This window comes from Chrysochloris asiatica, unplaced genomic scaffold (assembly GCF_000296735.1).
Source record: "Chrysochloris asiatica unplaced genomic scaffold, ChrAsi1.0 scaffold00006, whole genome shotgun sequence".
NCBI classification, from domain to species: Eukaryota; Metazoa; Chordata; class Mammalia; order Afrosoricida; family Chrysochloridae; genus Chrysochloris; species Chrysochloris asiatica.
This window is the reverse complement of record NW_006408524.1, coordinates 4,754,138-4,765,844: the sequence shown is the minus strand read 5'-3', so window position 1 is coordinate 4,765,844 and position 11,707 is coordinate 4,754,138.

The following is an 11,707-nucleotide window of genomic DNA, read 5'->3' as shown; positions in this document are numbered from 1 at the left end:
TAGTCTCATACTACCAAGTGCCCAGAGGCACCTACTCCATCTACTGAGTTTCTTGCCCACAGATGTTTACTTGCTCTGTGAGCACTGCATTGTCTCCTGCTGGTATCTCAGTTTTGCTGTTTCTCATTTCTCTACTACTGTTTCTGTCTTTTGCTATGTCTGGTGTAACAGTATCTGTCTTCTGGGTCTAGAAGGTTCCCAGTACAAAGATACCAGGTACAATGGACATGTTCTGCACCTGACATTTATTCCTGGTGGGAGTCAGGTCCCTACTTTCTGGCACTGGGGTGGCTCATTTTAATCCTTGTGGAATGGCAAACTGACCATCGCCTCTTTAGGGTTCCATACATCTTACTTGCATGGTCCTATCCATGCAGAGTTCATGCGCCATATTTTCATTATTAGAAAACTGTCCAATTCCATTGGTGGGCAAGAAGCACCTTATTTGCATAGTCCCACACAAGCATTAGGGGAAGCATGGTGACTCTGTAGGATAAGCACTGGACTGTGACCCACAAGATTGGTGGTTCAAGCCCATCAGCCACTTACTGGGAGACAGATGAAACTTTCTACTCCCCAAAAGATTCCAACCTCTGAAACTCTATACAGGGTGGCTGTGAGTTAGAACTGACTCAATGGTACTTCACAACAACAAAAACACTCAATTATTTGGTGGGTGTTGTCACAAGACTGTATAAAAGAGATCCATTGGGCTGCTGCGACCTTGAGCATTTTTATGTTGACTGCTTACAATACTAGTCCAGAAAAAGGTTGTGCCCATTCAAACCTCCACTAAGCAGCAAACAACTGTGGCCTATTCATTAATCCTTCCTAATTTTGGACTTGTCCTGAATTCCTTTTGTGTGTTTAAAAAGTATAAGTGGCATCACAGGCTGAAAGCAGGGGTAGCAAAACCTTAAACCCACAATTATTTAAAGATTCTTTAATTTGATAGATTAAAAAAATGGCAGCAGATAGTTGTTTAACCCTTTCACGACTGAATTATTTTCTACTTTTTAAAAAAAAAAATGTTTTATTGTGAATTATGTGATAGTTTACATGGGAGAACATTAGTTTTACATTCCTCCTACTGTATATATCATGTCATTGCCATGGTTACAATCCCCTCCATGCATCATCAACCAACCAAAGGGTATACCCTGCAAGCGTGCTCCCCTGGTCATCAGCACACAGCCCCTCTCCTTCTCTGGGTCTAAAGTCCCCAGCTGCTCCATTTCTCCTTGTCATCATCTCTGCCTCCATCTCTATTTTCTATTTCGATTTTTTTGTTTCTTGATGCTGTGTGTTTTTAGGAATGGAAGGCATGCTGAAATTAAGGAAAACTATTTTGAAGTAATATGGATTGTAATAAATCATGTGGGACACATATGTCCCAAGTGTACTCTGGTGGTAGATTGGTGGGGTTAGGCCCATTTCTTCAGATTCGTGCAGCTATACAGACAGGTCTCCACCAGATGGTAGCATGTGCTACAACTGGGATTATCAAGAAATTAGAGCGGCAGAAAATTTTAGTGGGAAATATTTTTGCCAAGGGTCACAAAAAGTATTGATGAGTATTGATGAAGCAGAATTCCTCTTTATTTTAATGTTCTTTGGACATTTGTATGTATTCTTTTTCGTTGACCACTGCAAAAGAATAAAAAAAAAGGCATGGAGGAGGCATCTGAGTTGTTCCCACTACACAGTGGGGGTGGAGAATCTAGCTCCACATCAGCTCCAGGTTGATTTCTATGAGGCAGAGATCAGACATGCGTTTACCTGCCCAACTTTTTGCCAGTTCTGAACCAACTATCCCTCCCAAGTCACTCTGCTTCTCTGCTGGGATTGATACGCCATTGTAATGGTCACAAAGAACTTATAGACAACACTCACAGCTATGGGACTTATTAGGGAAATTAACAGGTTCTAATTCTGGATCAGAAATATTCAGGATACAGTGGGTCTTCAGTCAGGAGGCTCTCTTCTCATTCATGTCCATAAGCATGGCTCTCTGTGTTCTTCAGCCACATAGTCTCTTGCCTGCTTGGGCAAGTGTTAACAAAGTTTCTTTAGTGCAGTGGATAAACACCCAAATGGCATACAGTCATAATCCTCAGCCCGAATGCATTTAGCTCTAGATCTGTAGATCAGCAAACCAAGCTTTCCCTTGCTTAACTTTTCTACATTAAGCACCTGGAAGTATCCTACTCCATCCTGCCTAAAGGTACTCAGCCTTACTGGCTCCATGGGCCAGGAAACATGGGCCTCTCTGCTCTAATTCATGTTCATGGTTCTGCTGCTGCCACTGGTTGTCCTGTACAGGGATCATGGAAACCAAATGACACGCTCTACTTGTGGCTCTTCCTTCTTGATTGTCCTGAGATTCCCCTTTCCTGCCTCTGAGATGGCCTACTTTATGCCTAGTGAGATGACGAAACAGACCAGTCTCCATGTTAGAGTCCCTCATATCCTATTTACATGTTCCCAATCAATCATTTGATGAGAGTTATGAAGACTATGGCTACAAGAGCCATATCAAATAAATTCACTGTATCACAATGACCTTTGCCTGTTTTTCTCATTTTGGGGCTCATTCATTTCACAATGATTTATGAGATTATTACTTTTAGAGATTATTTGTCATTACAGTACTTTCCACATTATAAAGTAGAGAAAACGTGGCTTCCAGGTGTAGGGATGTACCATTATAATTCACTGACTTATTTATTCCCCTTTTCCTGGTTCTTTTAGGAAATGCCCTGATTTTATGCTCTTTTGTACTTAGGACTTTTGTTGTTGCTTTTATTTTATTTATGTATGGCAGTCTAGGTATATGCCCAGTGGCTGTATTTGAAGAACCTCAAATCAGATCAACTTGTCTGATAAATGGAAAGAACAGCACACATTTCATTGGGGAATGTTTCAGAAATAATAGGTTGAGTGCTTGCCATAGGTTTATATTGTATCTGTCTAACAGTAGCATAGTGGTTATGAATTGGGTTGCTAACCTCAGGGTGATCAGTTCGAAACTACCAGCTGCTCTGTGGGAGAAAGATGAGGCTTTCTGCTCCCGTAAAGATTGACAGCCTTGGAAACCCTGTACAAGGTCTCTATGAGTCAGAACCGACTCCATGGCACCTAACAACAACAACAACAACAACAACAACAGTAATAACAGGTCCTGAAATAAAAGTCTTCAGTTTGCTTGAGTTTTAATCACCCCCTATGGCCTAGCCAGGTGTCACAAGGTAGGTGCTGGATATATAAGAGATTGATTGTTGTTGTTCTTACGTGCTATCGAGTCGGTACAGACTCATAGTGGCCCTATGCACAGCAGAATGAAATACTGCCAAATCCTGGGCCAACCTCACAATCATTGCCAAGTCTGACTGCATCGCTGCTGCCACTGTGTCAATCCATCTCATTGGTGGTCTTCCTTTTTTTCTCTGACCCTCCACTTTACTAACCATTGATATCCTTCTCCAGTAATGGGTCCCTCCTAATTATATGTCTGAAGTATGAGAGATGAAGTCTGGCCATCCTGGCTTTCAAGGAGCACTCTTGCTGTACATTTTCCAACACAAATCTGTTTGTTCTTTTAGCAGCCCATGGTACTTTCAATATTCTCCTCCAACACCATAACTCAAATGCATCAGTTCTTCTATGGTCTTGCTCATACACTGTTCAACTTTTCACATGCGTATGAGGTTGAAAATACCATAGCTTGGGTCAGGTGACCTTAGTCCTCAAACTGACATCTTTGCTCTTCAACACTTTAAACAGATCTTGTGCAGCAGATTTGCCTAATGCAATATGTCATTTGATTTCTTGACTGTTTCTTCCATGGGTTTTGATGGTTGATTCCAGCAAGATGAAGTCTTTGACAACTTCAATCTTTTCTCCATTGATATGGATGTTGTTCATTGGTCCAGTGGTGAGGATTTTTGTTTTCTTTATATTGAGATGAAACTCGTACCCAAGGCTGTGGTCTTTGATCTTCATCAGTAAGTGTTTTAAGTCCTCTTGGCTTTTACCAAGCAAGGTTATATCATCTGTACATTGCAGGTTGTTGATGAGTTTTCCTCCAACCTGATGCTATGTTTTTCTTCATATAATCCAGCTTCTCAGATTATTTTCTCAGCATTCAAGTTGAATAAGTATGATGAAAGAATACAACCCTAGCACACACCTTTCCTAATTTTAAACCATTCAGTGTCCCCATGTTCTGTTCAAACAACTGCCTCTTGGTCTATGTACATGTTCCTCATGAGCACAATTAAGTGTTTTGGAATACTCATACTTTGCAATGTTGTCTATAGCTTGCTTGTCATGATCCACATAACTTAAGGCCTTTGCATAGTCCATAAAGCGCAGGTAAATATCTCTGTGGTATTATCTGCCTTCAGCCAAGATCCATCGGATGTCATCAATGATATTCCTCATTCTATATCCTCTTCTGAATCCAACTTGAACCTCTGAAAATTTTCTTTCAAAGTATGATTGCAGCAATTTCTGTATTACCTTTAGTAAAACTTTACTCGCATGGGGTATCAGTGATATTGTCTGATAATTTCTGCATTCTGTTGGGTCACCTTTCTCTGGAATGGGCTCATATACAGATCTCATCCAGTCAGTTGGCCAGATAGTTGTCTTCCAAATTTCTTGGCATAGAAGAGTGAGTGCCTCCAGTGCTGCATCAGTTTGTTGAAAGATTTCAGTGTGCATTCCATCTATTCCTGGTGCCTTGTTCTTTGCCAATGACTTCAATGTACCTTGGACTTTTTCCTTTAGTATCATTGGCTCTTGATCGCGTGCTTGAAATAGTTGAATAGCGATCATTTTCTTCTTGGTACAGTGACTGTGTATTCCTTCCATCTCCTTTTGATGCTTTCTTCATCATTCAACATTTTACCCATAGAGACTATCAGATGTGTTGCATGAGGCAGAGGAGCAGTAGGGAAGCATGACTCTAAATGATGAGGACAAATGTTGGGGATAGAAGGCTTCCCGAAAGTGAGTATCTGGCAATAAGAAAACAAAGATAAACAGTGTCTGTTTTGGAGCTTGCTTTAGGACACTTAAGTTCCTTGGTAGGCAGAACAAACTGACATTTAAACACATTCTGTATGATCTACATGGATTTGAGATTGTCTATTGTAATCAAGGAGTCCTGGTGTGGTGCTGTGGGTTAATGTGCCAGCCTGCAAAGCCATTTGAACTGTAAGGTCGGTGGTTCAAGCTCAGCAGCTGCTACTCAGAAACCCTGTACAGGGTCTCTATGGATCGGAACTGACTTGACAGTTAACAACAACAACATTGCAATCAAACACTACTAAATTCATCAGAATAATTAAACCCATTACTCAAGTCAATTATGATGCATGCTGACCCAAGGTGTTACAAAATAAAATTGTCTCCTAAGGTTTTCTTGGCTGTAATCTTTATGAAGCAGATTGCCAGGCCTTTCTTTGGTGGCACTACTGGGTGGGCTTCTTAAAGTTATACCACCAAGGGATCTTTTCCTATGAATGTTAAAATTCTGAGCAAAGCACTTCATTCCCACTAGAATGACCGTGATCAGAAAAAACGGAAAACAAATGTTTGAAAACAAATCACTTATACACTCAGGAAACTTTTCATATGAATGTTGTTGTTGTTGGTAGTTGCTGCTAAGTTGGTTCGACTCTATGTGTAACAGAATCAAATCATTGCCTGGTATTGTGCCATCCTAACGACTGGTTTTGAGTTGAGCCCGTTGTTGTTGCCACTGTGCCAATTTATTTCATTTGGGGTCTTCCTCTTTTTCGCTGACCCTCTACTTTACCAAAGGAGCTCTGATAGCGTAGTGGTTACGAATCGGGCTGTGAACCGCAAGGTCAGCAGTTCAAAGCTACCAGCGGTTCCGCTGGAGAAAGATGAGGTATTCTGCTCCCATAGAGAATTACAGCCTCGGAAAGCCTGTGCAGGGTCGCTATGAGTCGGAATTGACTCCACGGCACATAACAGCAACAAAAAACTACTTTACCAAACATGATGTTCTTCTCCAGGCACTGATACTTCCTGACAGTGTGTCGGAAGTATGAGAAGATAAGGTCTTCCTGGCACCCCTGCTAGGGAGCAATCTGGCTGTACTTCTTCCAAGATAGATTTGTTTGTTCTTATGGAAGTCAATGGTAATTTCAGTTTTCTTCTCTACCATTATAATTCAAATACATTGATTCTTTTAGGGTCTTCATTTTTCACTGCCCAGCTTTCAAATGCATATGAGGTGATTGAACATAACATGGCTTGGTTTAGGTGTACCTTAGTCCTTAAAGTGACATCTTCACTCTTTAATGCTTTAAAGAGAACATTTGCAGTCGTTTCACCTAATGTAAATACATTGTTGGCTGCTGTTTCAGAAGAATGTGGAGTTTTGACTCATAGCAACCTTGTGTAGAGTTTCTGAGGAGCAACTGGTGGGTTTGCAATGTTGACCTGTGACTTAAAAATGTTTGATCCTGGTGAAAACAAAATTACAAAACCTCTCACTGTCAAATTGCTTCAGATTCCTGTGACCCACAGCAATCACACTAGAATTGTGCTCCATAGTTTTTGCTGGCTGAGTTTTCAGAAGTAGATCACCAGTCCTTTCTTCTGAGGTACTTCAGATTGCACTCAAACTTCCAATGTTAGGTTAGCTGCTGAGTACATTAATAATTGGCATCACCCAGGGGACTCTGTGTCACTCCTGCTTGTAGTGAAATCCTTAAGCCCTTTAGTTTGGCTGGCTTTTTAAAACGTCAGCCAATTGTTTCTGTCATTTCATGGTGAGAAATGACAAAAAAAAAAAAAAAAAAGTAGCTAGTGTGGGATACCTGCTTGGGGCTCTTAGTCTTTACTTGTTCTTCCTGCAAATGCTTTACAGACCATCACTGTGGGACTGCAGAGGAGGGAAAAGTCATGCCCTGGGGCATTTCTCTCATCCCATTTGAAGAACTTTATGAAAAGGGCTGCTTTCCGAGCTGCAACAGCTTGCAGCTCTCCACAATTGAATTCCACGGTCTAATGAGTTCCCCTAAATCTGCCATCAGATGGCTTTATTGACTTTCAGATCATAATTAACCAACACTCACGTTTAGCAGTGATTTTGGCTTCTTTTTCACTTCTCATTCTATGATTTGAATGTCTGGATTCAACTTAAGTCCTGGATTCCAACAGATATTTTAGTGACCAGACATCATTAATTTCAGAGAGAATATTACTTGGGGATGAGGGGTGGATGATGAGATGGGCTGGGGAGGGAAAGCAAACTAGACAGTGGTCTAGAACTACTTGTTGTCTTAAAAGCAACCTATTAACCAGTAATTGACGTAGTTTGTGATGCTTTTAGTACTTTTCAATTAGAGTAGGTGATAGAAGGTTGGATAAGCATATAGACCAGTAAATTCTTTAGCACAGAAAGTCACGGCTTCATTAGAAGCACATGCTGGTTAACGTTGTAGATGAACAGTGCTAAGTCAGTTACCACCTTTCCCTTTTTACTTGCTGGCAGACTGAGATAAAATCCTGTGATATATGAGCAATTAGACAAAGACCCCATTGTTTTTTTTTTTTTTCTGCAGTTCTCTTCAGTTTCCCCATTATTTAAATTTGATTTTCAGAGTGTTCAGTACACTGCAGGAGTTGATGAAATCTCATTAAATAGATATTGCATTTAAACCCATGTGTGTACACACACACACACTCTCACATAGGCACAAATCCTGCACACATTTTGTACGTGGCTCTCTGTAATAGGAAGCACGAAGATTAAGTACTTCCCCAGGAAGAGTTGAGACCTTGCATATAAGGGAATCTGTTGTTGTTAAGTTGGTTCTGATCCATAGCAACCCTGTATAGGGTTTCTGAGGAGTGACCGGTGAGCTTGAACCCCTGACCTTGCAGTTTAAATTGATCTTGCAGTCCACTGCATTAACCTACAGGACCATACCAGGACTCTAAGGGACTATCAATGAGTCAGTTAATTAGTGGAGTGGTCTTTACTGGGGAGACTCATGAGACCCATTTTCTTGATGATGAGATGTACGGCCCAGAGGAAATTAAGATCAGTGTAATCACACAAATAACATTTAAAAGGAACTGACATTCTTTCTTCTAAGCCCAGATTTCTGTTGTCTAGCCCTTGTCGTTGTTCAGTGCTGTTGAGTTGGTTTCAACTCATCACGACCATGTAGAAGGTTTCTGAGGAGTGGCTTGTGAGGTTGAACCACTGATCTTGTGGTTCAAACCGAGCACACAGCCTAGTGCTTATCCTACAGAGCCACACCAGGACTCCTAATAATCGCTCACTGCCATCAAGTAGATTTTGACACAGAGGGACCCCATATGACAGAGTACAACTGGTCCCTTCGGTTTCCAAGGCTGGAAGCAGATGGCCATGTCCTCTTCTCATGAAACTGCTTGTGGATTCAAACCACCATTCTTTCACTTAGCAGCTGAGGACTAAGCTAGCATATCACCAGGACCCCTTTCTAATCATTACAGTGTGCCCTTGTTCATCCCTGTCTCATCATTGGCTCTTTTTGGGGCTGTTTACCTAGCTTCTCTAAGTCTGGTTTTCCTGATTTGTTCAGTGGAATGGATGGTATCTGCCTTGGCAAGGTTTTTGTGAAAGTTCAATGAGGTACTATTGGAGTCCCTGGGTAATGCGAAGTGTTGATGCATTCAGCTACTCACTGAAGGGCTGCTGGAATTGGAGTCCACCCAGACTCAGCGGGTCACCTTGGAAGAAAGCCTGGAGCTCTATTTCTGAAAAATTAGCTATTGAAAATCCTATGGGGGTACAGTTCTACTTTGACACACATGAGATTGCTGTGAAATGGGGCCAACACCAATTGTCTTATTGGTAAATAGTACCATGCTGGTGTGGCACTGTAGGATAAGCACTGGACTTTGACCCACAATGTCCAGTGGTTCAAACCCATCAGTTGTTCCTCGGAAACCCTATACAGGGTCACTGTGATTGGAGCTGACTCGACAGCACTTAACAACACAATGCTGACTCAGAGTATTTGGCACATCAACACAAATAATAAACTATAACATTAAGAATAATACATACAATTTTACACTTGCAGGTGGGAAATCCATGGGTTTTGGAGTCTCAGAAGTAGGTTGACCTCAGAAGGAACCCAGCTGGAAGGACCACTTTGCTGCCCTGCCCCACACTACTAGAGTTACAGGGTGAACCTCATCCTTTGCCCCCAGATCCGGTGTGATGTCTGTGCGTTCAACAAGGCAGGGCTCTGGGCCACTCTGGTTCTGATTATCTCATACTGCTTCTTCCGGCCACTTCCTCTCTCACCTTGAGGGGACTCATGTTGGAGTTCAAAGGAGTATGGTAACTGATTAAAAATGTCTTAGTTTGTGACTCACTCTGTACTCTCTCTAAGCAAGAAACTGGCCAGAGGCAGAGGGCCTCAGAGAGGTGACAGGAAAGGGCAGCTCAGGAGGGGGTGGGTGGGCAGTGTGTGCTTTCTGGCTCAATCCTAGACTCAGAGGGTCAGTAGACCCAGAGCCTGTCAGCTCCCTGCTATGGTTACTGGGCTTGCAAATGAGGAACCAGGGCCTTGAAAATGTTCCTGTGTTGGCTGCTAGGGAATGGAGAAAGTGCTTACAGTTACCATTCAAATCATCAACAAGTTTTACAAATACACTTCAGTGACATTTAATGTTTATCATGCCATGCAACCATCACTGTATGCATTCCCAAATTTTTCATTACCCTTAATAAACCTCAGTGCCATTTAAGCAATAACTCTCAATTTCTCCCTTTCCTCCCAGTCCTTGGTAACCACGAATAAATTTGTGCCTCTCTGCTTTTGCCTAGTCTAGGAGGAGTCCTGGCATGGTGCTGTAGGTCAAGCACTAAACTGCAAGATCAGTGGTTCAAACCCACCAGCCACTCCTCAGACACCCCATACAAGGTCGCTGTGAGTCGGCATGGACTTGACGACACTTGGCAACAACAACAATATAAGTGATCATGCAATATATTTTTTTTTGTGACTGACGTATTTTACTCAACGTGTTTCAGATTCATCCGTGTCACAGCAGGTATCAGGACTGTGTTACTTTATGGCAGAGTAATATTTCATTGTATGTATTATGAGTATGTACCTCATTTTATTATCTACATCCCTTGATGGTGACACAGGACTGCAAACCACAAGATCAGTGGTTCGAGCCCATCAACTGCTCAGTAGGACAAAGATGAGGCTTTCTGCTTCTGTGAAGATTTACAGTCTCAGAAACTGTATGTAGAGTCGCTATGAGTTGGAACCAACTCGATGACATTTAACAATAAAACACCGATAGATGCTTGTGTTGTTTCCCCCTTTTAGCTATTATGATTGATGTTGTAATGACCCCTGGAGTAAAAGTGTCTGCTTGAGTTCATACTTTTTGGGGCATGGAAGTTGCTGGATCACACGGAGTCCTGGTGTGTGGCGCTATTATGGGTGAATGCACTGGACTGCAAAGTCAGTTTGAACCACATGTCGATAGTTCAAGCTCACCAACTGCTCCTTGGAAATCCTATACAGGCTAGCTATGGGTTGGGACCAACTTGATGGCACTTAACCATGACAACAATCGTCATTCTGTTTAGCTATTTGAGGAACGGCCAAACTGTTGTGTTGTGCCATTTTACAAATCCGCTAACGATGGGTGAGGACCCCAATTGTCCCACATCCTCCTCACCAGCACTTGTTTTCCATTTTATCTCACCAGGGCACCCTATTGGGGGTGAAGTTCCTTGCCCAGAATTTTCAGGTGTGGAATACAGGCCTTTAGGCACTAAAGTCCTTGGAGGCTGGAATGGGGTGTCTGGAAATCTTCCCTGGATGCATCTCAGTGCCGATCAGACTGCCCTTTGGAATAAATATAATAAAATAAAGTCATGCAGGAATATTCTCCTAAGGAAAATGGTTTTTTTTTTCCTTCAAAATAGGGTACTGTGTGGAGCAGACCGAAATGGTGAATGGTAATTCTTTTCTGTTCAAATTATCTCCAAAAACTCTTCTAAAAAGTGGATCGCCAGTTACATCAAAAAGACTCTAAACTGCTCTATTTGGAGAAGCACAGCATAGATCTGAAGCTTAGGGACACAGGCTTTACAATTAGGCTGACCCTGGTTTCAATTCAGATGCCTCCAGCTAGGTGTGGGATGTTGGAAAGTTACTTCGCCGTTTCAAGCCTCCATTGTCCTATATCATGACATTTAGAAAATGTCCCAAATGTCAATGAAATGGGGAAAATAATGCCATTTCAGAGTTTTACTAGGAAGATAGAAGCAATTATAGAAATTGTTGTTTACCCAGGGTGCACGAAGTGCAGCAAGTGCTGAATGAAAAAACCTAAAAACAAGACTGTTGCAGTTCAGTCAATTTTGACTCATGGACTCCTTAGTACATGTAGATGTACTATGATTTCCTTCTGTCCTGGTGTGGCGCTGTAGGCAAAGCACTGGACTGCTGACTGCAAGGCTGGTGGTTCAAACTCACTAGACGCTCCTGGGAAACTCTATACAGGCTTGCTATGAATAGGAATGGCTTGATGGCACTCAATAGAAAAAACAACCAAACAATCTCACAGAAGCAGGCTGCCAGACCCTTCTTTAGTGGCATCTCTGGGTGGGTTCTACATGCCTACCTTTAGTGTTGTT